General features: G+C 35.4%; 1 protein-coding gene across 1 annotated transcript in view; it reads left to right on the forward strand.

The window, feature by feature from the left end:
• Positions 1-2,383: 2,383 nt before the first annotated feature.
• Positions 2,384-25,409, forward strand: part of LOC106670423 (RNA-binding protein Musashi homolog 2-like) — a 393,099-nt gene continuing 370,073 nt past the window's right edge. The window contains exon 1 of the mRNA XM_014400751.2: positions 2,384-2,530. The gene's annotated coding sequence lies outside the window, so the exon portion shown is untranslated. The remainder of the gene's footprint in view (positions 2,531-25,409) is intronic.

Raw genomic sequence — 25,409 nt, forward strand, 5'->3', positions numbered from 1 at the left:
CACTTGCCTAAATCGAGCAAATTTTCTGAATTTAAGGACCATCTAAAAGAAACAAAACATAATTCCAATTCAAATCTAAGTACAAGAGTGTTACTTAGTTTCAACAAAGGGAAAGAACTAAAATAAGAAATTTGAAATTAAAAAATTTAAAATTGAACATGGTGATAAATGTATTAATAATATAACAGATTTTGATCTACCTCCCATTTTAAATATGTTCATAAATATTATCAAACATCCAAATAATTAAACTAATTATTTTAATTGTTATTATTTTTATAGTAATTTAATAATATTAAGTATTTACTAGTATAATATTTACTTGTGTTATAATTTCCGCGTTTCGCACGTTCAAATTGAGCGCCATTAAAAAAATCAGCTGCTAATTGGAACGTCCCGTTGGCGGAGGTATCAGAGGGTTCACTTTGGCAATTCATGTCGAGAGACGTGGTTGTAGAAGCCTTCAACCTGATGATGAGCTAAAAGGCTCGAAATCCGGATTGTTGCAAAACAACTTACTGTGAGTAGGAACTATCTTTTTAAAAAGGATTACATACTAACATGGTAATGCGGAGAGAAATATATGGAACAGTCAGGTCGAAAAATAGAAGAGGTTTACATACAAACACTTTCTATATTTATTTATAAATTATTTTACACAATTGTACAAATTAAAGCATAAGCCGGTACATTCCAGATCGGATTCTGTTATTGTCCGTGAGACCTTCGACTGGGCCGACAGCAGCCACTGCTGGGCAACGGTAGACATTCCATCAGGACTTCCTCAACTTGCTGTACAGTGAGACAATTGATACGCTGTTCCAGTTCATACAGAGGGACTCTCATTCCGTAGGAAAGCATCTGCCTGCCAATATCCTCACAGATGGGTGTCGTACTGTCAAGCATGAGTAGTTTGATTTGAGCACATTTTTTGCCTTGTCTACTTCGGCTTGAGTCAAGCTTTGTCACATTCTCATCCATTCACGTTGCACATCATAGATTACATCATCAAGTGTCATGGTGTCGCCGTCAAAATAAATGCCCCAAAGTCCGGTGTCTTTGTAGCAAGTGCATATCAAATCACAATCTGTAATCTGTAACATTTTTGACAACATGTTATGAGGTAAGTTTACAAATGGCGTGGATCAAATTACGACAACCATTGAATTATAGAATATTTATATTTACATTGAGTGAATTGACAATCATCAATGCCAGCCCTCTGTAAGGAGACCCTTGAGATGAGGGCTGGAGTTGCCATGAACATATTAAGTTTGAACACCTTTGAAAAATGGCAGAAAGGAGGGAAAATTCCAAAGGTGGGGTTGAGATGGGAAGTTAGTGTCCGAGTGGACCGAGGTCACGATAGCTCAAGTGGTAGAGCAGCGGCGTATCTAGCCGAAGATCGTGGGTTCGAATCCCGCTTGTGCCATTGACTTTTTTTTATCTCAACTAAAAACCTTATTCAATTGTAATATATTAATTGGTCAAGCGGACCACGAAATTGGAGAATTTAATATTTTTTTATTAATTTTTAAAACAAATCATTTAGAACAAACGAATTACCCGACTTACCTAATCGAAATCAACCACTAACCAACGACACTATAACAAGTATGAAGCTATTACACAAAGTACAAAAAGAACAAAAATGAATATTTAAAAAAATTGGAAATATATAAACCTAACACATTTAACAACAAATCTCACAAACATCTTTTACACAATTAAAAATATTACACAAGGAAAAAGATTAAAGGATCAAAAATAAAAAAGACTGACTTGAACAATTCCGAAATCCTCAAACACACCGAGGAACAAACTAATACCGACACCATCCACGACCTGATAACCACAAAAATCACCCCAACTTTGAAGATGTCAAAATGCCGAAACTTGCCTGAAAAAATCAGCGAGGATAGACATGACAGGTAACTACCAAACTACAGTTTAAATTTTTCCAAGCGGAATTCAACTATTGAAAGATATTAGCAGTTCCACCTGTCATGTTGTCTTTTTAGGTAAACACTTTTTCACTGTGTTACTATATCTACTTCGTCAAGGTCGAGAAATTCGTAACAGCAACTTGGTATGTCATTCTGTTATTCAAAGTTGTTTGAATTATACAGCCCATCGCGATGTTGTGAGTTTGACGACGTTCACTACAGTTTCAGCTTATTTGCCCAAAATGGGCTTATCGCGAGCGTGCTTCAAACTTCGTCTCGTCGTTCCTAATAGGAAAAATCTCTCCGGAGCGTGCATCCCGTGTAGGGGGTGGATGAGGGGCGTTAGCACCGTTTCCATGGTTCTCCACCCCCTGGGGCGTTAGTTTTCCACAACTCCGTCAGACAGCATTGACGCCGTCTCTCGCCCCCTCTACACTCACTACAGCTCCAACATCCTTTCAGTCCTGTATCCATCCTCGCCAAGTCTCCAAGTGCGTCGATGTTGTGCTCATCACAGTGACAAGTCAAAGCTGACAATTTCTCGAAGCCCGATTCTAAGCAGTAAACCCTGACCGAGCTATAAGGTAAGCGCATAATTTTAAAAAGAGTTAATTATAATTTTTTCATCGGCTGACACCATAAAACGCCGATATACATTGATAATACAATAATAAAAATTTGAAAAATAATTTAAATAAAAACAGCGCTCTTCCATATTTCAAACGAAAATCGCCAATCTCCGACATTACTTTATTATATATAATAGGAATTCACAATCCAACCGAACACATGCACAATCTGCGGCTAAAGAAAGGGTGGAAATGATGGCACAAAATGTAAATCAACCTCGATATTATGTATATCATACTATCAAGCCATCGCTGAGTAATCTCCTGACGTGCATCGCACCGGAATATCATATTTTTAAGGATTCTTATCGAAAACGGCGCGGTGTAAATTGTCTATCTGGCAAGAAGAAAAACAATACTTTATCAACACTTCCGGTCTAGGGTCTTGTACCGACAAGAAAAGTCGGTAAAATTTAATGTTTCCCCCTCCGGCAGACGGCAGCAAACAGACTCGCTCGCCGGCATACGTTCGGCACAAACTGTTCTCATTGACTTAGGTAATGTTAAAAAAAAAGAACCGTCAGGATTTAATTTACTATTATCACGTCTGCCTGTATTATTAAATAGGTTTTTTTTGTTCGTTGAGAAAGTTTAATCAACAGTCTTACTATTTACGAAACCTGTTTCGGCACTTGGGCCATAATCATTGCCATTTTTATTTATTACTCCTAAGCGGTTTCCTTATCTATTATGCTTGACAATAGGGGTAACAAATAAAAAAATGACAGTAATTATAACACACTTTCTTTCTTAAATAGAGGGAGTGTTGAATACACCATCTATATACATTAAATACAACAATGTTAATATATAAAATAAATATAATAAAATATATAATATACATGACATACTACTACAAAGGAAAGAACAAACTAATAAAACATGACAACATTAAAATTTTATAGAAATACACAATTGTAATTTCATTACTATTTTATATTTTTTTATATTTTATGTATTAATAAATTACTATATTTCAATAAATATTACGCTCGAACGGTTTTAATATGATTTTATGTACTATATAAATACCTTTTTCATAAATAATGCTCAATACATTTTATGCAATTAAATTAAAACCTTAAAAAATGATCGTTATGTTTGTATTTTTGTGTTGCAAGTTTGAGACTTTTAAATGGCCTGAACAGATCGATTATAATTATATGTAAATAAATAGAAAAGCTCAATCAATATTATAAAATAGTAAAAAGAGATAAAAAGGGATGGCATTAACCTGATTGAATTTTACTGTCAAGAAATATGTAAAATTTTTAGAAAACATTCTCTTCAAACTATAATATAATATATACGTAATATATATTTATACATTTGGATATTTTATTTAGATTAGTTCAAGTACAACATGTACAAAAAATAATAAGTAATCTACGATTAAAAAAACCTAATTGTGTATAAATAATTTCGGTGGTATGTTTTTAAAATATTTTTTCTTATTTAAGACCTTGACATGTCTTAAACGTCTTGTAGGGAAAATTTTCCTCCCCCTTTCTGAATTTGGCCTTTTTACCCGATGAAATTTGTTTATGTTTACGCCTTCCCACTTAACGCAAGGTTAAAATTCCCGGTAATTCTTGTTTTCACCCTTTTGCTCCAAAAGAATCCACCTCGTATTTTCCATCTAAATGGCTTTTTTTGTCATTGTTAGGCTTTAAAAACGTCAGTCGTACGGTGTGTTTAATTAATAAATTTTTTACCGCATACGTGAAATATGGAATTTTCCAGCAATGAAACAAAGAGGTATTCTTTTTCCTAGTTTAATTAATTTTTAATTGTTTATTTCAATCTTTATTACTTTATTCAATATTGAAATTTTTTAACAAAATTTAATTCAATGTACAAAAAAAAACAAAAAACAACGGCATTTGTACTAAATTAGAACCAGAAAAAATATAGAATAATATTGCATGCAACAATAATTCTGATAAGTTTCAGACCAAAGTTTCTCCAATAAATAATACTTAATATGGAGGCATTACCATAATAAATATTTCCTGGAATATCGAAATATTTGGTTATTGATTTTTTTCCCCAATACTGTTGAAACACGCTAAACAAAGCACAACATAATACTAACAAACATGGATTAATAAAAAATACATTGAAAATTTAAATTCTCGTACATTATTCATCAGAATCAGGAAATTACGTTGGCTGTGTATTAATTCATTATATTTATTGTCGAAAGATTTATACAATTGTCTTTAGGATAAGTCGTTAACTTATTCAATTTTGGAATATATTGGTATATACGTGGCACCAGCCATAAATAAACATTTCCGTACAACCAATTAATTTTCTGCGTTTCGTCGAAAACCGCAATGCGTTAATCTGATTACGTGTAAGTAGCTTGGGTGTTCTGAATTTAAAACAATTGAATTTAAAATAAACATTTTCTGGATTTCTAGCTGAATCCGACTCGATGTTAATTCACTTATATAGATGTTCCATAAAAAAAAAAAAAAATCATTTCTACCTCGAGAGCTGATTAGATAGTTAATTTTGACAGAGTACCACTTCACATGTTCAACTTTTATCCGATGAAATTTGCAGTATGAACTTTATTGGGAGACACCCTCCCATTAGAAATGGTTAATGGATGTTCATTTGGCTCAACAGTACGTTATACTCCATTTTCCATCTCCTCCTTCACTAATCTTCTAAGAAATAGATCTTCATCTTCTGTAAAAGGAAATTACATTTGTCCTCTTGATTACGTTCATAGATCTAGTGTATTGTCTGACTATCAAAAATTTCGATAAACTTTGTTTTCGGGTTAAAATTTGTGTGACATTTTTAAAAATCTTTTTTACTAATCAGTGCATCATTGGCAGTAAAACCCAAAAATATTATTTTTATTTACAACATCCCAGAGGCGTTTGTGCATAAATGTTGTTTTTAAAAATTGATTCCGAGCAGTGGTTTTTTTTAAATTATTCAAGCAGCGTCGGTGGCAGCAACAGTTAGGATCTGGAATACGGTCACTCATCATAAGGGTATCGAGTTCGAATCTCAGCGGTCCTGAGTCGGCTCCTCGGGTAGTATGACATCTGGTGTTGCGTACACCCTTAAACAAAAGTAAATAATGAAGTTAGTTTATACAATTTCGGAAGAAGCGTATATGAATAGTATCAACAGTTTGGTACTTTTCATATTGTTTTCGTCATTTTCTTCTGAAAATATTTTTTCTTTATTCTGTTTGATTTTCTCAAGACTTTTGAAAAAATTTTTAGTTTTATTTATTCTGAATTTTTGTATAACCCTCCAGCCCTATATGAAGAGTCCATTCAGCTTTCTCGGACATATCATCCAACTTCCTTTTGTATTTGGACTTGATGTTCCTTCTAGTCCCTTCTTGGCTAACGATTTATGTCTTTCTTAATAGCTCCCGTCCAATTTTTTTTATACTTTCAGAAGAGTAGGGGACCGCGGTAGCCGAGTGGTTAGCATGAGAGACTCTCACGCCGCGGTCGTGGGTTCGATTCCCACTGTCGCCTCTGGCCCTTTTTTCCCGATAACCCCCAATTTGAACACACAAGAATTCGTACCATGGCTAATATGCAAGATCATTCCCATAAATGATTAATGATGAAAAAAAAAAGAGTATCTACCCGATTTGATTCCGAGGAAATGTATAGGTGCAACATTACCGTTGTTGAATGTGTTGCATACAAATGTGAAAAAAATGAGCTCAGAAAGTTTCTTGTGATGGTCCACCGATGTAATCGAAGTTACTTACTGTCTAAACATCTTAAACCATCGAAAAGAACCCACTATTTCATTCAGTCGACGCGAAATCTGTGGGAGGTTATTGAGTTTTTTTGTCTTTCCTCAAAAAAGTCCATCTTTCTCTGGAAGTTAACAACCGATGTTGATAAGGAATTTTAAAAATGATTTAAAATATTTACGTGTATGGAATTATAAATATCATGTATGATTTAAAAGAAAACAGTTTCAAGTTAGAAAAAATCGACAATTTTTTTCCAAATTTCAGTTTTTTATTTAATAAAAATTAATTTTGTACTTGATACTTCAGTTTGTATTGGCGGAGTTCTATAACATTAACGGCTTGCAACACGTCAGCATCGAATTGAGATTATACATGTATCGGGCCCAATAGCAATTCCCAGCAAAGCATATAATGCCAACAATAAATAAATTAATAAATTAAATGACAATTACTTAAGTTAACACATCATTTAACGTATAATTTCGTACGAAAAAGCATAATACACATTTTAACGTAACTCGAGAAAATCGGGATGATTTTCGTTTGAGTACTCTCACACTTTTCTCTGGTGGAAAGTTGGCATGCGGCATGATGCATTAGTGGATTCTCGTGCAACGCCTGGTGGTGGCGATTATAAGTCTGTACCTTGACATTAGGAAGATCCATATCTTTGTGTTTTATTTCTCGCATACCACGGAGCCCCGGTCGTTCAATTTTGAACCGTCTGTTACTCTGGATCTTCTGTGGTTGGGAATGCGGTTGGGAAGCCGAAAACATGGGCAGGCATGACTTGTTAAAAGACGTTTTATCGTATACATGCGCGTATGAAAATTGTCTTTGTATGCTCACACCACATATGTTTTGAATGAATGAATAAAGGCTTTATTTACACAAAGTATTTACATTAACTTTACATTTTCAAAGAAAAAGCTAAATTGACAATGGCCTTAGCCGTCTGTCGAGTTGCTTTATCGATTTTTGTATCTTTAGAATGAACTTTGATTTTAAAAATTGAATTGGTCTACCATGTATTTTCGGTACCGCAGGGCGTGAGTGAGGTACACCACAAGCTTCCTCCAGTTATCCCTTCCGTTGAGGATTGCAATGACTTCTTCTACATCCAGCTTCAGTTTCCCAAAGTACCTTTGGCGGAACTCTCTCAGAACGGGGCACACACCCATGAAGTGGAGAGTGTCCTCCGGGACGTTGAGGTTACATAAGGAGCAAATGATGGCGCGGTCCTGTCTCCAAGGTTGGCTGTTCAGCTGAAGTAATTCACCCCTCGCCCTCAAGACCAGAGACACCTCATAGGCTGTCATATCAGAGCACTCCATGTAGTTTCGCCCTAAGTGAAAATCCAGTCTTGCGTACAAGGTGTGATGTAAGCTGTTTCTCGCCCGGGTTACCAGGTCTTTCCTTTTGCTCTCCTCCCATTTTTTTATCAGGTCCGTGGTATTAAAGGACTTCAGTTCTTCCCTACTTACTCCTACACCGTACAGCCTACTTAACTCTGACAGCTGCTTGTGCCATAATATGCCTTTATTTATTACTACGTCGGCTGAAAACTGCGTCAGTCTGTCAGGTGTGTGATTCAGTATTTTACTTATATATTTCAAATGCAGGCTCAAAGTGTGACTGTAGAGTGGTGTGACCGAGCACTCAATGTATAAGATGTAGTCTGAGTTGCTAATTGGCAGACAGAGCAGTTTCTTGATGAAGTATTTTTGTACATTTTCTATTTCCTTCAAGTATAAGTAACCCCAGACCTGCGCACTATAGCATACTACAAACCGTAGGGTGCTGTTGAATATCACCATCTTTTTCTCTAGTGGGATCTTCTTGTTGGTCATTATTTTGCGCCACAGACTACTAACGGCGTAGTTAGCGCTGCTGGCCTTCTCTCTGCAGTGATGCTTCATCTTCAAGGACTTAGTGAAATTAATACCAAGGTATTTGTAGCAGTTTACGCAGTCCACTCTTTCACTTTTGAAGAACCATCTTTCGTTTTTCTTAAGTCTTCCGCCTCCCTGCCGTCAGACCATAATTTGGGATTTCTGCAGATTCAGTTTAAGGTTCCACTTGTCGCAATAGTTTTCTAAATCCCTTATCATGAGTTGCAACGATGCAGGTGTAGAGGCCAACAACACTATGTCGTCTGCATACATAAGTGTCCTTATTTTTCGTCATATGTTTTTCAACCAGCCACATCTTCAGGTATCGAATTGTATTGCTCTTTGCTACAGGTAATATGTGGATTTATAATCATGTTTAATAAGTCGCGACCGCATGTGAAGCACAGATTGTTGGATCCTATAATGGTCCTATAATACCACACATTGGTATTAAATTATGTTTTTCAACTTGGCCAAATTTTTCCATCTATGTCGTCGGCGAAATGTGCTGTTGTACTGCATTAGATTTTGGATAGTAGTTTGAAATCAAATATAAAAAGTCGTTCCTTTTTGTTAAATTATCTTGGTATCATCAGACTGTAAGCATAAACCGCATCATTTGTAAACAAAAAAGGAACGGCAAATGATTTTAAAGGATATTAATTGCTAATCAATGTGTAGGTGATTCGTGCTTCGAAATATTAGCTACAGTGTTTTTCCCCATTTGTTTTTATTGATAATGGGACGAATTTTGGATTATGGTGATGATTAGTTTAAAAACGAGCTTTGAATGTAAGTTCGATCATGCTTAATTATTCCTTGATTTTTAATGCTCAATAATTTTTCTAGCCTGTTTAATTATGATTTTTTTTAAATTGTGAAGGCTACCAGGAAATCGAGGGGTTCCCCCTGCTTCACTGCAGTTCTATACAGCTTATTATGCGTGAATTTAGCCGACAGTGTGCAGGTGTTCTTTCATGGAAGAAACTCATTTTCCAAGGGGATCGGGACTAAATTCAGAATCGCTGAGATCCGATCCCGCCTCAGACCTTGACTGATAAATGCCGTGTTAATTTTCATTGCGACCAACGGTCAGAAAAAAGTCCTGAGGCGACGGTGGGAATCGAACCCACGACCGTGAGATCTACCAACCAAGAGTCTGACGCATTAGTCACTCGGCTACCGCGGTCCGCAAATTATGATTAAGAAGAAAATTTAATTTACATCCATTTTACATTTGTACATTTTAGGTTATTTTTTATGGCAATACACTGAGTCAATGTGTCTTTGTATTATGCTTATACCTTCTACTTTTTTATGTATACTTTTAGACATGTCTTTTGAACTAAAACACACCAAGGACCATATCATTTCCTGTCTCAGGAAAAGATCTTAAAATACAACTCAACTCTTCCAAGTAAAATTTGTTTTTATATATACACATATGAATCTATAAGTGTTTTAAAGATCGGCCGGCAGTTTTCAGAGATCCAGGTGCTTTAATCAATCCAGGAACTTACTTTTAAACATGCTATATGACCGTCTTGCAATGGCATCATTGGTTTGTTTCTTTGCTTTTGCTGTCCGGTTCACAAATCTCTTGGAATCCGCCTGTTCATAAATGCCTTTTTTCGGGGCAAGAGAGTTACCAGAGAAAGGGTTGCGAGTCAATAAAGAAAAGTGGGCCCTCGTTGAATTCTGCCTGGCCATTAGGTCTATCTGACCATTGCTCCTTTATACGGTATGCCCGAAACCCAGTCAAGGGTCGGCTAATTGCCTTTTTATATATTTTCCAGGGCAGTAATCCTGGCAATCGTGACATAATTTCGGCCGAGGATTTAGAGCAACCAGTTGGTAATAAACAAATTTGGTTGGTTAGGCTCAGCGAATTTTCAATTCGACCTCGACTCCAATTTTGTTTCAACTCGAAAGGAAGTACAACTTGATATATTAATAGAATATTAGAGACTTTTTCTATCGCATTTGACTTAAATACAATAAAATAACATAAAAAATTAACGGTCGGTGATAATTTTCATTGATGATTTTGCAGTTTTGAACATTGATTACATGATATATGTATTATGTCAAGTGGCGTGACGTTCCTTCATTTTACTATAATTTATCACATTACAATAATTACTAAAAAATGACAGATATTGATGAATTGCACTGATGACTGAAAATTTGCAGGTCATCGTGGTCCAAATATAAACACCATATTTTAAACAAATAATCAAATTTTTATCTTTGAAGTAAAGAGTTAAAACGAATGCACTCAAATAGATCATCCTTTCTTTTCTTGTACATGATTGCGCCAAATATATCAATTCCATGTTTAAAGGCTTAAGCTTACGCAGTTTAAATATTTCATTAATCGTCTGCGGGGTGATAAATCATTTTGATATGCTTGTGCTCCCAGTGTTGGTCTATTAAATATGCCTCGGTATTTGATAACAAACCAAAACTTGTGTCTAGCGTCTGTCTCATTTACGAGGCGCCACTTACGGAATTCATGTTGGAAGAAACGGCAAGAGGTGGAAAGAAGTGAGAAGGATATGTTACAAATACGGTTGGGGCGGTTGGCTTCCAGGGTAGAGCGCGTGTGTCCTGAAAAGTTGAGCTCGCGAAGGCCTGGGTGCAGCCGTGCCCAGAGCTTGGTGGGGTGGTTGCCTCTTGGAGGATCACAATGTTGAAATACCGCAGAAGAGAGGTGGATCAGTCTCGCTGAGCTGCAATGAGAAGAAGGGTAAAGCGGCCCATAGACGATCAATATTATTGCACAATATTTTGAGTTGTGCAATTTAATTGATCGTGTGCAGACGATATTGAAAGTTTGTGCAATACATTGCATGATTGACGAAAAATTGAAAATATATTGTACAACCTGGAAAATATTGCACCGTCTGTTGGCATTATTGCGCAATATCAGTCAGTTTGTGAAGTATCAACAAATGCACAAAATATTGCACAAACTTCAATATCGGCTTCAAACTATTCAAGTTCATTGCACAAACAAAATTTTGTACAACATTATTGAACGTTAAGGGGCAACCGTTAAATTATTGTGCAATCCATATTGTACAATAATATTGACCGTCTATGGGACGCTTAACATTGAACGAAGAGGTAGAGATGTGTGTGAGGCAAGCGCATCTCGAAAAGTCCCTTTTTTCAATCCAATTCCTAGGAGACTCCAGCAGACCCTTCCCAACCCTTGGATGCAAGATAGTTTCCAGGCACAAAATAATGCTGTAGCCTTGAAATTTCCTGGCACTCGAGATGCATTAAGGGAATTGTTGGCTTGCGAGCTGACCTCGGACGGCGGGTGCTGCATCAGAGGCACAAGCGTGTTAGGGTACCGGATCTTGTGTATATATATTTATTTATACGGATGGGGGAGAGTGTCTAACTACCTGAACTGCGGGGCATAGCATTTTCGTTCCAAGTTCAATCCCCCAGCTGCATGGGTAATGACTTGCAGTGGCCTAGTGGTGAGACCCCTAGCGGGTACCAAGAGAAGAGGTTGTGTTTCATTCGTGGCTATGGACTTGTCTATGACCTCCGAATTACCTCCCGACATCGCGGGAATCGGAGCGATCGGACTGCCGAAGCGTACAGCCATTGAGGGGCTAAGACTACGCTGACGGAGTTCTTCGAATGCGTGAGGAATTGTAGACGGGGGCGGTTGTTTTCAGTGGTGGCCGTATGGGCCTTTACCGAAGGCATGGGCTCTAGGGGGTGGTTAGAGACTCCACTTAAATCGAAACCGCGGCCGGAGCGCATCCGGAGGTTTCGATGCTGGCGGAGACTCTACACCCAGAGACTTCTCTATCTAGGGTATGCGTGGGAGAATTGGTCGATGCATTTCGACCCCTTTTGGGTATCCCTTTACGCGCGGCACATGGTTGAGTGCCCCCACGGAAACCCCTCCCCCCGGGCAAGCGGGAGAAGTCGGCATGTCTGCATTGCTGCAGGAAGTGTGGGCTTCTACATCGAACCTCACGGTAAAGCAAGAGTTACCGTGCGCGGAGGTGAGTCGCTCCTAATTTGAGAATCTAAATGATGAGGCCTATGTGCCAGATGCTCACGTTAAAGAACGTCAATGTTAAATGGAATTGCGACCCCAATGGGAAGCATACATTTCATAACCAACCACTAAAGCAAAATAGCATAAGCCTTTTTCTTTTCGTTTCGGGCGTTTTCAATCATTCTGGTTCGTTTATCATAGTGTCCATTGGTCTATTGATGCCACTTTCAGTGGAGGGTCTGTGACAACCCTGGCAGACACTTTTCATTTTTAACATTGAACGTGAAAAAAGAATAGACAAAGTGATTTTGTAAAACGTTTCATAGGAAAGTAGGAGATGGCCTTGAGATTTTTCGATGTTGTCTACGATGTGATGAACTAGTATTTTTATCGTTCATTATCATTTTGGTCAGTTTATTTTCGCTGGTTTGGCATTTCAGACATGTCTCGGCTTTCCGTATCATTAACCAATAAAGTACGTGATTTTCATTTGCTTAGGGCATTTTTGATCATTGCTCCACGTATTATTTCTTGTCTTTTTATGCCATTTTTAGTAAAGGGACTGTGACAACACGTTTTTCATCTTTACCGGTGAACAAAAACTTTACGAAGTATTTTACTTTAGTTTGGACGTTTTTCGATTATTCTGGTCTGTTTATCAATTCTTGTTTTGATATGTTGATGGCAGCGTGTCCGTGACAACGAAGGTATAGTTTTTTTTTCTTCTTAGTGTAGTTCAAAAAGAGCTAATTCCATAGGGAAGGATAGAAATTATCATGCATCCAGGACAGCCTTTAATTCCATAAAACGTTTTACAGCAAAGTGGCATATCAAACATTAGAACCACAATTGAGATTTTTCATTGCTACCTGCCTGATGGCCTGTAATTCGGTCGTTATTGATCATTTTGTTTTGGTCTGCCTATCTTTTCAGCTAACTAAATTAAGTCTAAAATTGATCGTAATTCCGCCTATTTCATGTTTCAAAAAGCATCTGAAATTGTTTTAAAAGTAAAGATAACCAATCGAATAAGCATTTTAGCTATGAAAGTCAAGCATGTAATAAACCAATTTTCTTTGAAAATATCAATAAAAAAAGAACAAATATACCACTATATATAGAAAAGACAGAAACCACATTTACTCTTCATTCTCTAGACGTGACTCATGGGATTATTGGATGTGTTTTCTCCTAAATATACAGAATTATGCTTCTTAAATATTTTCATAATTACACTAATATATTATTTCTTTCAAAGGATTATCGTTATAACTGCCTCATTCAAAAATTGTCGAGATATTTCCTTGGATATTAATAAAACCCAGGCTAGAATAATCTTCCGAAGATAAATCTCAAGCAACATTTTGATTTATGATCCAATAGAATTGGATTGGTTGGATAGGATTGGAATAGAATTGGAAAGGTTGGAAAATCTTTATTTTTTCCTATGATGAAAATAGTTTTGACCTCTATCTAACATTTATTGTCTACTTTGCAAAGTACATACACGATTTTGAAACAAATCGACCAATTTCGGGGGAGAATATTTACAATAATATAATATGTATGTGATTTAAAAAATTTCTGATCATCTGTACAACGCACACACTGTTTTCAGGAAATATTATTTTTATTATTTTGCATTGTCAGTGTTTCTTACTTCCCTGGCCATCTAAGAATTCATACAATTTAATTGTTAAAAACAACAATGTCGATTCTTTTTTAAAATTAAATTATTGAAAAACAACTCTCTCTCTCTCTCTCTCTTATTTTTTCTGAAACCATTAAATCACCTTAGTGGATACAATACATTGCACATGTGAGAAGGTTTTCTGTCTGGCGACATTCCTTCTTAGTTTAATTATAATTACAGTTTATGTAAGATATTGGTTGAAATTTAAAAGGTAGTGTCACGAGCAGGATTCGAACCCAAGACATTCGGATAAATACGCCTCTGCTCTACCACTTGAGACTTGACCTTTCGAATTTTCCTTCCTTTTTTACATTTCAACCAACACCTTACATTTGGATATTTAGGATTTACAAGAAGTTATTTGGTCAATCGGACCACGAAATATGTATAATAAATAAAAGGAAGTATATCTTCACTTAAGATCTCCGTGGCTATTTGATTCGTCGCCGAGAATCGAATCCTGATTACTCGAGATATTTCCATAGATATTAATAAAACCTAGGCTAGAATAATCTTCCGAAGATAAATCTCAAGCATCTTTTTGATTTATGATCCAATAGATTTTGTATTTTACGGTTGGAAAATCTTTATTTTTTCTCATGATGAAAATAGTTTTGACCTCTATCTAACATTTATTGTCCACTTTGCNGGAAAATTCAAAAGGTGGGGTTGAGATGGGAAGTTGGTGTCCGAGTGGATCGAGGTCACGATAGCTCAAGTGGTAGAGCAGCGGCGTATCAAGCCCGAAGATCGTGTGTTCGAATCCCGCTCGTGCCATTGACTTTTTTATCTCAACTAAAAACCTTAATTAATGTACAATAATATAATATGTATGTGATTTAAAAAATTTCTGATCATCTATACAACGCACACACTATTTTCAGGAAAGATTATTTTTATTATTGTCCATTGTCATACTTTTTATATAATTTCTACTGTGGGTGAGCTCTGCTGTAGAAAATGTTCGTTAGATAACGTCAAGTTTTTATTGTTGTTTCCAGGTTGAAAATACTTATCTCAAAATTACACTTGAATTTTTACTACAAAAGAATATTTCAAATCATAACGTTCGGAGCACAGCTACTTTTGAACAAAGAACCCGGGCAATTTCTACCATTAGCGTGGTAAATGCTTTGTTCTGAACTTACTCTAGCCACCTAACTGTGTAAAGTCAAGTTAGTCGGACTGGTTGTGAGTTATCTTAAATAGTATAACGCCTATTAGAGAAGTACTTCACTTAATACTTCGCAAAACAGAAATTATGCACTGATCCACATTACAAATCGCAGAGTTTTTACCACATATTGTCAGCGAATATCATAAATTTAACCTGTTTAAAACTTACTTTTTAATTTTAAAAAAATTATTTGATTTTTTTTTTTTTTTTTAAATTGGTTTTACTTCGTGACATGAAAGTATTTGTTTGGCCTCACCATGTTAAAACGGGATTGGTGAAAGACGTTAAACGTGCCAAACATTTTCGGTCAAATGTTTATGCGGCTTTGCAGAAAACTATCTCTTTCCTGACGGCAAAAGCCGGGGCAAGATCCAAGAAAAAAAAATTACAACAGCTTGCCAACTATCCACGTCACCGAAGTCACAATAGTTTTACGTCACAACGGCCAAATCTGTACTTTTCTCATTTCTGTGCGTACTATTTTAATATCAAGTTTATCGACTTGCGTAGTACTACGAGTTTTATTTTAAAGCGTTCTTTACTCTAATCTCAATAATATCAAATTTCTTTACGCAAATATATAGGATAATTTAATTATACTATTTGAATTTTTTATGAAAGACATGAACATTTCTTTTCCCTTCATCTATTTTATTTTAAAACTATGATTCCAAACGTAATTTTTGACGCAGAATGTACTGGTGCTATTAAAATGACAATAATTGGCGCGTTAAGCCGAACTGGTTATCAACTTTTCTTCGCAAATATAATACTCTTTTTGGTACGAAAATTTTGAATTTTCTTTAATTTTTTGAATGGAAAATTGCCGTTTCCAGTCTAAAAAATGATACCTGAAACAAAATGATTTGTTCCGAAAATATTTAAGTTTAAGAAAATTTATTTGGATAAAATGTTAACAATTTAATTTGTGTTAAAATCTTTCATTAAACAACAATCAATGACACGAAAAATTGAAATTATAGAGTTCTGAAGGAAACCTTCTCTATCTCTAGAACGAATTTCTGTTTTTTTTTAAATTTTTTAAAAACTTTTGTTAAATGGAAAAGACTTTTAAAATGTATGAAAAAATTCTTCCTCAAAAATTAATCACATTAGAGTTTATCTATTCCTTTGAGAATGAATTATTTTCACCAATTCTAAAAAAGATCATACCAATAACAGAACGAATCAACGAATTTTTCAGTTTCTAATATCATTGTATTAAATTGGAAACTGCTATCGCAATGTATAAAAAGTTCATCCACAAAATTAATCAAATTAGAATGTTTATATTTAATTGAGGATGAATTTTTTCACAATTAGAAAAGGATTAATACGAGTAACTCAGACCGAATCGATGACTTCAAAAATTCATCGCACTGGAATTTTTTAATTCATTTGAGGATTAATTCTTTTCATTAATTCTGAAAAGAACGATGAGTAATTCCTTCGATCCTCAAAATTGCATAAAATTAGATTTTTTTTCTATTAATTTGAGAATGAATTGTTTCCACTAATTCTAAAAAGAAAGATGCGAGTAACTTCTTTTATCCTCAAAAATTCATCAAATTAGATTTTTTTTACAATTCTAATAAGCATTGATACTATTAGCTCAGAACGAATCTATGATTATCTTGAATTTCTTTTATCAATTCTTTCATAATAAAAGGGCATCCAATCTGTAAAAAGTATGATGCCAGTAACTCAGAACGAAGCAGTGATTTTTTATTTTCTGTTATCAATTTTTTTAGAATGGATAGGGATTTCAAAGGTGTACAAAAATTCTTACTCAAAAATGCATCATATAGGAATTTTCCTATTTATTGTTTTCACTAATTCTAAAAAGTACGATACGTATAATTCTTTTTATCCTCAAAAATTCATCAAATTAGAATTTTCCTGTTCATTTCAGGGTGAATTTTTTTCACAATTAGAATAAGAATTGATACCAGTAGCTCAGAAAATCGATGATTTCTTGAGTATCAGGTATCAACTTTTGTAGAATGAATTTTTCATTATTTATTGGTAAACCCAGTAACCAAAAAATTTGTCGATTCTTTCTTGGAAAATTAATGTTTTTATTCAAAACTCAATCATTTCAGTACATCATGTAAAACTGGTTTAAAAAAAAGAGTGACTTAAAAATTTATTTGAATATTCTATACATGTCCTCCTTTTTAAATGCATTATTTTCAAAAAAATATATGACTTGATGTTTTAGTTAATGGGTTCACTTGATACAAAACTCTTTTTCTCTTTTTGAGGTGGTGGCAAGATAATTTTTATAAATATGACTATTTTGTAATGTAAAATACAAATAATACAAACATGTGATGCAATTATTCTACAATTAATCTTATATCGTATTTTGTACTGTTTCTTATGTTGGAAGAACAAAAACAAAATGATTATGAAAGAAAAATCGCTGGCTTAAATAATTTACCCGTAAAAAATGGTAATTTACCATACTTGGAATATTTTTTTATTATATTTTATATCGCAGCCCGTCTAAGGTCTGATCGCGAAGGACAATGTTATATAGGAAGTTGGAACTGGTCCAGAACTTTTACCCCGGCTTTCGTGCATCCCTTGGGACTCTATTGCCCCAGATCCTCCCATATCGGGAGCGATAAATATACAGCTCCATCTTAAGAGTTTTTATTCTCGCTTTGGGAAACCGCACCATCCATTGACTTCAAGGTAAACGCGGTTGAAACGTTTTTAAGATGATAAAGCCCTGTTTCTACTTAACACTTCGACATTGGACTGAGGTTGAACCTGTAAACTTGTAAACCTTATATGGGATTTTCTGCTAATGCCTTGAATAAAACTAAATTCTTACTAAAGGAAGTACATCGTTACTAATGTACGTGCTTTTTATTTATTTATTATTCAGCTACTGTTTATACTGTGCTAAACGTTGTCTCACTTTTACCTCATTAGCCCTTCTTGGTCCGAATTCAGGCATTGCTTTTTCTATTTTCATTTAGAACTATTTGAAATGGGGGCTCGGTGGCCGCAACGGTTTAGGCGTTGACACGGTGCTCATCACTATAAGGTGAAGGTCCCGGGTTCGAATCCAATGGCCTTTTTTGAAAAATAATTATAAACCAATGACTTTGACTTAAGAAATCGTCAAAGTGTGTTGAGTCTTCAATTTTATAATTTGTTTCAGAATGTCATTTCTGAATTCCCGATTTGTGAGGTTCGGGCTACAAAAAAAATTGAACCTTCGGCTACATACGCCGCTGCTCTTACCACTTGAACTATCGTGATGATCCACTCGGACAACCTCCCACCTCAACCTACCGGGAGGGAAAATGAGAAAAGTAGGTCTTAGTGGAAGATGGGAACTTAGTGTCCGAGTGGATCGAAGTCACGATAGACTTAATTGGTAGAGCTGTGGTGTATTTAGCTGAGGGTCTTGGGTTCGAATCCCGCTCGTGACACTGACTTTTTTTATCTCAACCAAGACCTTAAATAAAAAGAATAATTAATTGAAAGAAGTTATTTTGTCAATCGGACCACGAAATATAATGCTAAATATAATTACAGTATTTTTTTATTTATGCACAACAAGAATTTATTTTTTAGCCTTTTGCTAGAGAGCGGATCGGTAATCATAATAATGAGGATTATTATCAAATTAAAAATTTGATTATTGTCAATTTTAACCTAATCGCTTTTATTGTCGGTTTTGCACAAGTATCGCATGCAGAGAATTGGTATTTCCATACGAAGGACATTGTGACGTCCACGTACCCCCGTTCGAGCTAAATCATATTATCGGAAAAATAAAATATTTTATTACATTATTCGTTTGATTATTGATTAATTTTTCGTATAATGAATAATTAACAATGGATAGTGACCACTGCGCCCAAATATGCCGACGTTAAAACTGTAGGGACAAGGAGAAGAAAGATGGATTATCACTACATAGATCCATCAAAGTCAGATGAGTCGAACAAGAAATAAATTATAGTTGATAAATCCAATTTATTCCATCCAAGCAAACAGAATTAGTTAAAATAAACCGATAATTTCTTATCTTTTTTTGTCCTTTTCTTTGTGCGCGTATCCGAATGTCTCTCCATCCACCCAAACTCTCTTTTCCTCCGACCATATTGGAAACATTGACCGTGGACGTTATTGTCGTCTTGGCCGTGTAATAAAGCGTGGGGAATAATCCAGATACTTCTTCCTCCCGCGTTAAAAGCGACATATCCCGACTGTTATCGGGATGCCTGTAACAGGCACGCCTGTACGTTATCGGCGGCCAACCGTGCGGAAGAATTGAGAAATAACCCCGGTCAGGGACGGTAAAGAAGCTTTTCCGCGTCGTAAACCCCAGCCCTGTGCCCCTAATGGACGCAAAAATAACTTCGTATTAGCTGTGCTTCAAAGGTGGTACACGATTTATTTGAAAAATAGGCTAAGCTCTGAGGTTAAAATGGATTCGAGTTGAAATCGATAAAATATAAATTATTAGGAACAAAGAATTTGAAGTCGTTGTTAACGATTAGCTCATATTTATTTTATTATACAGTGGAACCCCTGTTAACCGGCAACGCATTAAGCGGGGAACATACTTACCCGATGCAACGCCATGCGACGCTACCCGATGCTACCCGACGCCTTGCCACGTTTTGGTCGGGTGTGCACATCTATACGACGTCAAGCGCACGCCATGTCGTAGTCACACAGCGGGTATCACAATCGCAACGCCACTTTTGTTCTTAATGCACTATTTTGAGCAAAACCTTGCCATAAATTGTTAGTTAAATTTTATTAGCACAGCCATGTAATAAAGTGTTTGTTAAACTTAATTTAAATAATGTTATTCCGGTGTTTTCATAAATTGTCTTCCTAACCATCACAATTAAATAATGTTTATAAAAACTTTTGAATTTCTGATGGCGGTTAATTTTGTTTACATGAAAATAGAAATGTTGTAATTAATATAACGACAAAATTATATATACTTAGTTTTGAAATGAACTACAAAAAATATGAGTATCCTATTCCAACGCTACTCGACGAAAATTGTGTAATTTTACGAGCAAAACCATGAAATTAATTGTTGAAATTCATTATCTCAAAAAATGGTATTCTGATGTTTTGATTAATTTTCTACCATCCCAATCGCAACACTTCTTTTGTTCTTAAAGAACTATTTGAGCAAAACCATGGTTTTCCTAAATTAACAATTAATTAAAAAAATGGTTTGTTAAATTTTATGAGCACAACCATGTAATAAATGTTAGTAAAATTTAATTGTTTTAAATAAAGTTATTCCGGTGTTTTGATAAATTTTCTGCAAAACCATGATTATTAAATAATGTTTATAAAAACATATGAATTTTTGATATCGTATAATTTGGTTTATATTACAATAATTATGTTGTAATTAATGTAACGACAAAATTACATATACAGTTTGAAATAACCTACAAAAATATGAGTGTCCTGTTCTGACTCTACTCGGCGAAAAAGGTGTAATTTTATGAGCAAAACCATAAAATAAATTGTTAGTTAAATTTCATGAGCAAAACCATGTAATAAATTGTTCCAATTTTAGTTTATGTACCGCCGAAGCGAGTACAATAAATTGTTAGTTAAATTCATATATCAAAAAATCGTATTCCGGTGTTCTGATCAATTTTCTGCCAAATCATTAGAATTAATTTTTAAAATAATGAATTTTTGATCTAAGTTAATTTGGTTTATATTAAAACAAGTATGTTATAATTAATATAGCGACAATAATAAATGTAGTTTGAATAAAAATATGATTGTCCGGTTCTTTTGTCTTCGACTGTACTCGATGCTTCTCGACGAAAGTCTGGACGGCGGGGTTCGCATAGCGTCGAGTAGGATAGCGTTGCGTGGCATCGGGCAGATGTGCACGGGGTAATACAATCTTACGGAAAATAGGACTTTGGATTTGCCACGGGTAGCATCGGGTAGCGTCGCATTGTGTTGCATCGGGTGAGTGTGTTCCCGGCTTTAACCGTCCTTTCGGATAAACCAGCCTACTGAGAAAAGAATAAAAAGACCACGACAGAATAATGTTGCTAAATAAATCCTTTTTTTAAACCTAGGCGGTTAAGAAAAATCGGTTGCTAGTTAAAGAAATCCAAATATCACAGTGGGTGATTCTTCAAATGCAGTGGGGTCTTACAAACTTCTACTTTTCGTCATCGCTAAATTAACGAAACCACGTGCCTTCAGTTATCTAAACCCGTCGTCCCTCCCTGTGTACTATAGTTCATAAAAATCGGCCTGGATGAGTTCACACACTTGTTCACTGGTTCGGATTAGAGTTTCTTTCCAAAGTAAAAAGGCATTTAAAGAGCTTAAACTTGACTATCAAAGCACTTCTTTTCCTGGACAATGCATCTAGTCATCGTCATCCTGGAAAACTCACAAGAAATACAGCTGACATAAAAATAATTTTTCTTTCCCTTAATGTGACAAGCTTAGTTCAGTAAATGGATCAAGGTGTGATTAAATTGTTAAAAGAGGCGTTACAGACGTAAATAACAACTACGCGGTTTAATAGCTACAGGCTAATCATGAAAAAATGAAGAAATTTTGCATAAATGTTCAAAAACAAAAGAAAATTACAGATTTTTCAAAAAATAACGTTACTGTCATTCAATTAATTACCGTTTTAAGTTGAGATAAAAAAATCAGTGTCACGAGCGGGATAATTATAATTATATTCACAAATAATAATAATAATAATAATAATTCCATTATATTTCGTGGTCCGATTGGCCAAATAACTTCTTTCAATTAATTAATCTTTATGTAAGGTATTGGTTGAAATGAAAAAGCTAGTGTCACAACCGGATTCAAACCCACGATCTTCGGCTTGATATGCCGCTGCTGTACCACTTGAGCTATCATGACCTCGATCCACTCGGACACTAACTTTCCATCTCAACCCAACCTTTTGAATTTTCCCTCCTTTTTGCCATTTTTCAAATGTCGTTTAATCGGATTGGATTCTCGGCGACAAATGAAATTGCCACGGAGAGCTTTAGTGATCCGCTTGACCAAATAATAGCATTCAATTAATTACGGTTTTAAGTTCAGATAAAAAAGTCAGTGTCACGAGCGGGATACGAACCCACGACCTTCGGTTTGATAGGCTACTACTCTACCACTTGAGCTAGCGTGACTTCGATCCCCTCGGGCACTAACTTCCCTTTAACTTAACTTTCTATCTGAACTTAAAACCGTAATTAATTGAGTGCTATTAATTGGTCAAGCGGATCACGAAAAATTGTGAATTTAATAGTTACTGTCATTGTTAATTTGTACATTGTATATACATACTACTTTGTATTTTCCTATATTTTCAAATGTATAACAAAATACACATATTACATACATTAAAGAGGGTTATTCTACATTTCTGTTAATTATTAATCTATTTATGTTTAGTGATCTAATTGACCAAATTACTTATTTCAATTAATTATTCATTTTATAGAAAATCATGTAAACCGAAAAAGTTAGTCACGAGTGATCCGAACTCACGATCTTCGGCTTGATACGCGGCTGCTCTAACCACTTGAGCTATCGTGACTGGTTCGAGTGGATCGAAGTCACGATAGCTCAAGTGGTAAGAACATCGACATATTGAGCCGAAGGTCGTGAGTTCGAATCCCGCTCGTGGCACTAACTTTTTCATCTCAACCAAGACCTTGCATAAAATAAATAATTAATTTTTGTTAATATTTCCAATTGAAATAACTACACCTCGGATTAACCGGTGTAAATTGGCCACGGTCCGAGTTCCGAGGTTGCCGATTAACAGCGTTTGTATTTTAACTATTTTAAAATTAAAAATGTATAGTGATAATGTATTTATATTTACACCTTCTTACACGATTTACTATAGACAAATAATTATTCAAATTCAATTGAATTCTACTGTTCTAAACACTTGCTACAAATATCACCATGATCCATAAGCCAACCTGGTGTACACATACCATTCAATGATTAATTTTTAACGAAGAAAGAAAAGAAGAAATTAGCATCGTTATTTTTTATTTTAATAGATCATACATAAACATGGATATATTTGGGTAGAATAAAATCGCTCGAGGCAAAAAATATTTAGCCTATTTAATAATATCCGCCTCTTCCGCATTTTGTCAGACTCGCGCCGGAGGGGAAGTTTATTGTACAAAAAAGCAATATGTATTCAAGAAGACGGGGTTCAGAAAATCGTGTTCTCCCCGCAGAAACAAACAATCTGGTAGAAAAGGGAATTCTTAGCTTTACTTTTAATTATCTCTTTTGTAAAGACTGTGTGAAAATACGAAAAACATATTCACATACTCTTCAAACATTTTGGATGGCATGCACGTGACGATGTGGTTTGCATAAATTTAAATATTAGTGTATGTTGTGTTGGAGTGAAAAGAAACATCGCTTTTATGTTTCAACGGCTTTTAACATACGTACATCGCAATTAACGTGCAGAATTCGTTAAAAATGGGACTATACAACGTTCAGTTCGACATTTGCGACTTAGCGCAGTTAGAGGGTAATATATTAATCATGTTTTAATCAATTACAACAAGGATAATTTAAAGATTTTTTTTTGTATTTTTATTATTATGTTACTACAGCGCTAGAGCCCTGCAAACAACTCTGTTAAGGTACGTCTACACTTGTGCACTTTCGTGTTCAACTTGCGCTTGAACTTATGCTTTAACTTGCCTCTAATGCATGTAGTTAACTGTCCACATCACACCAGTCAACTTGTCGCCTTCGGTCGGACGTACATTAATTAATTACAAAATTAAACAGTTACCGGGTTGTTAACTTACTTAAAGTTAGTAACTTTACTGGGTAGAAATAGTTGCATCGGGTGGCACATGGCTCGCGGGTATTAATGCAGCTTTTGTAGTCATCAAAGAATCAAAAGGAAGGCGGATTAAGTGACGGCGTGTATGAATGAAGAGTAATTGAAAAGTCGCAAATTTGAAATTATCAACTGGATAAATGTGCCCAGTTTAGAAATTTTACGCACATGACAACAATGAAGTTTTGCAAGCTTCTAGAGCTAGTAAAGTCACAAATTGAAAAGCGTAATACACATTTCAGAGGTGCTATCCCTGATTATATTAAATTATCGATAACTCTCATATATTTGGGAAGAAGTAATGAACTAGTCCTAGTATTTTTTGCGATGTTCTGATCATTTTCCCTAGTTTTATTTGGTGTTATTGAGCCCAAAAATCATCGATTTGTATCCAAACCAGGAGGAAGCGTAACATCCTCCGAACTCGAACACTCTTCTCCAACAACACTTTACTGTGTTCCTACGAAAAATAAGCCCTGAATCTTTTAACTTTGTTTTTCACTGCACCAAAGTCCATTTTGTACACCTTTTCCAAATCCTCCCATTCGTCATTCCGTTTCGTCTTATCTTTATAATGAGGGTGATTTGAGTCCCAAATTAAAGTACATTCTTAGTAACGTCCAATAAAAAGTAATGTTTCTTCTGTGGAAGACATAATGAAGCGTAACGTTTAACGTACGGAAATCCACTAGCTGTTGAACTAGGTTCATCATGGGTTGCGTTTGTGGAATTGCATTGTTCACCTAAATAAATGCATTAATTGCATTCTTCACCTTCATCTGAGGCATGCATTAGAGGTAAGCTACGCACTCCAAAAAGGCAGAATTGTAGACGTAGCTGTACGTATTTAGGCAGTTTTGACGATTGTCTGGAAGGGTTAGGGTTTAATATAGTTTGACTGTTGGGTTGCGATGAGTCCCGAGTTTTATGGAGGTGTCTGTATCTAGGACATGTGAGATTTGTTGGTCTGTGGGGAAAGTAAGGTTGAGTATGAACGCTTGGAGCTTGGTAATGGTTCGACTGATTTTGGACTGGAATGACTGGGTTCTTCTGGAATGACTGGATTATTTGGTAGTTGGAACGCTTGATTGAATATCACGGTTCATTTCCGTACGGCCAGACTGGTTGTGGTAGTAAATTAAGGGTTATTTTGCAACGTGTAAATGAGTCGAGTATAAGGGCCCCAAGTAAGTCTTTTGCCGATGGAAAGATCCTTATAGAGAATGATATTAGCTACTGGGAGAGAAAAAGAGTTGTAAATTAGAGAAGATGAAATACTTCTGAAGGCGAAGGTTATTTACTGTATTTACTGGGTTTCGTTCAGTCTTACTTTCCATTGTGATACCATGAACCATTGTTCCGAACGGAAGAAGTGTCTTGCAAGTTTCTGACGGCCAGTCTTGG

Source organism: Cimex lectularius, unplaced genomic scaffold, assembly GCF_000648675.2.
Source record: "Cimex lectularius strain Harlan isolate CLEC.00 unplaced genomic scaffold, Clec_2.1 scaffold103, whole genome shotgun sequence".
NCBI classification, from domain to species: Eukaryota; Metazoa; Arthropoda; class Insecta; order Hemiptera; family Cimicidae; genus Cimex; species Cimex lectularius.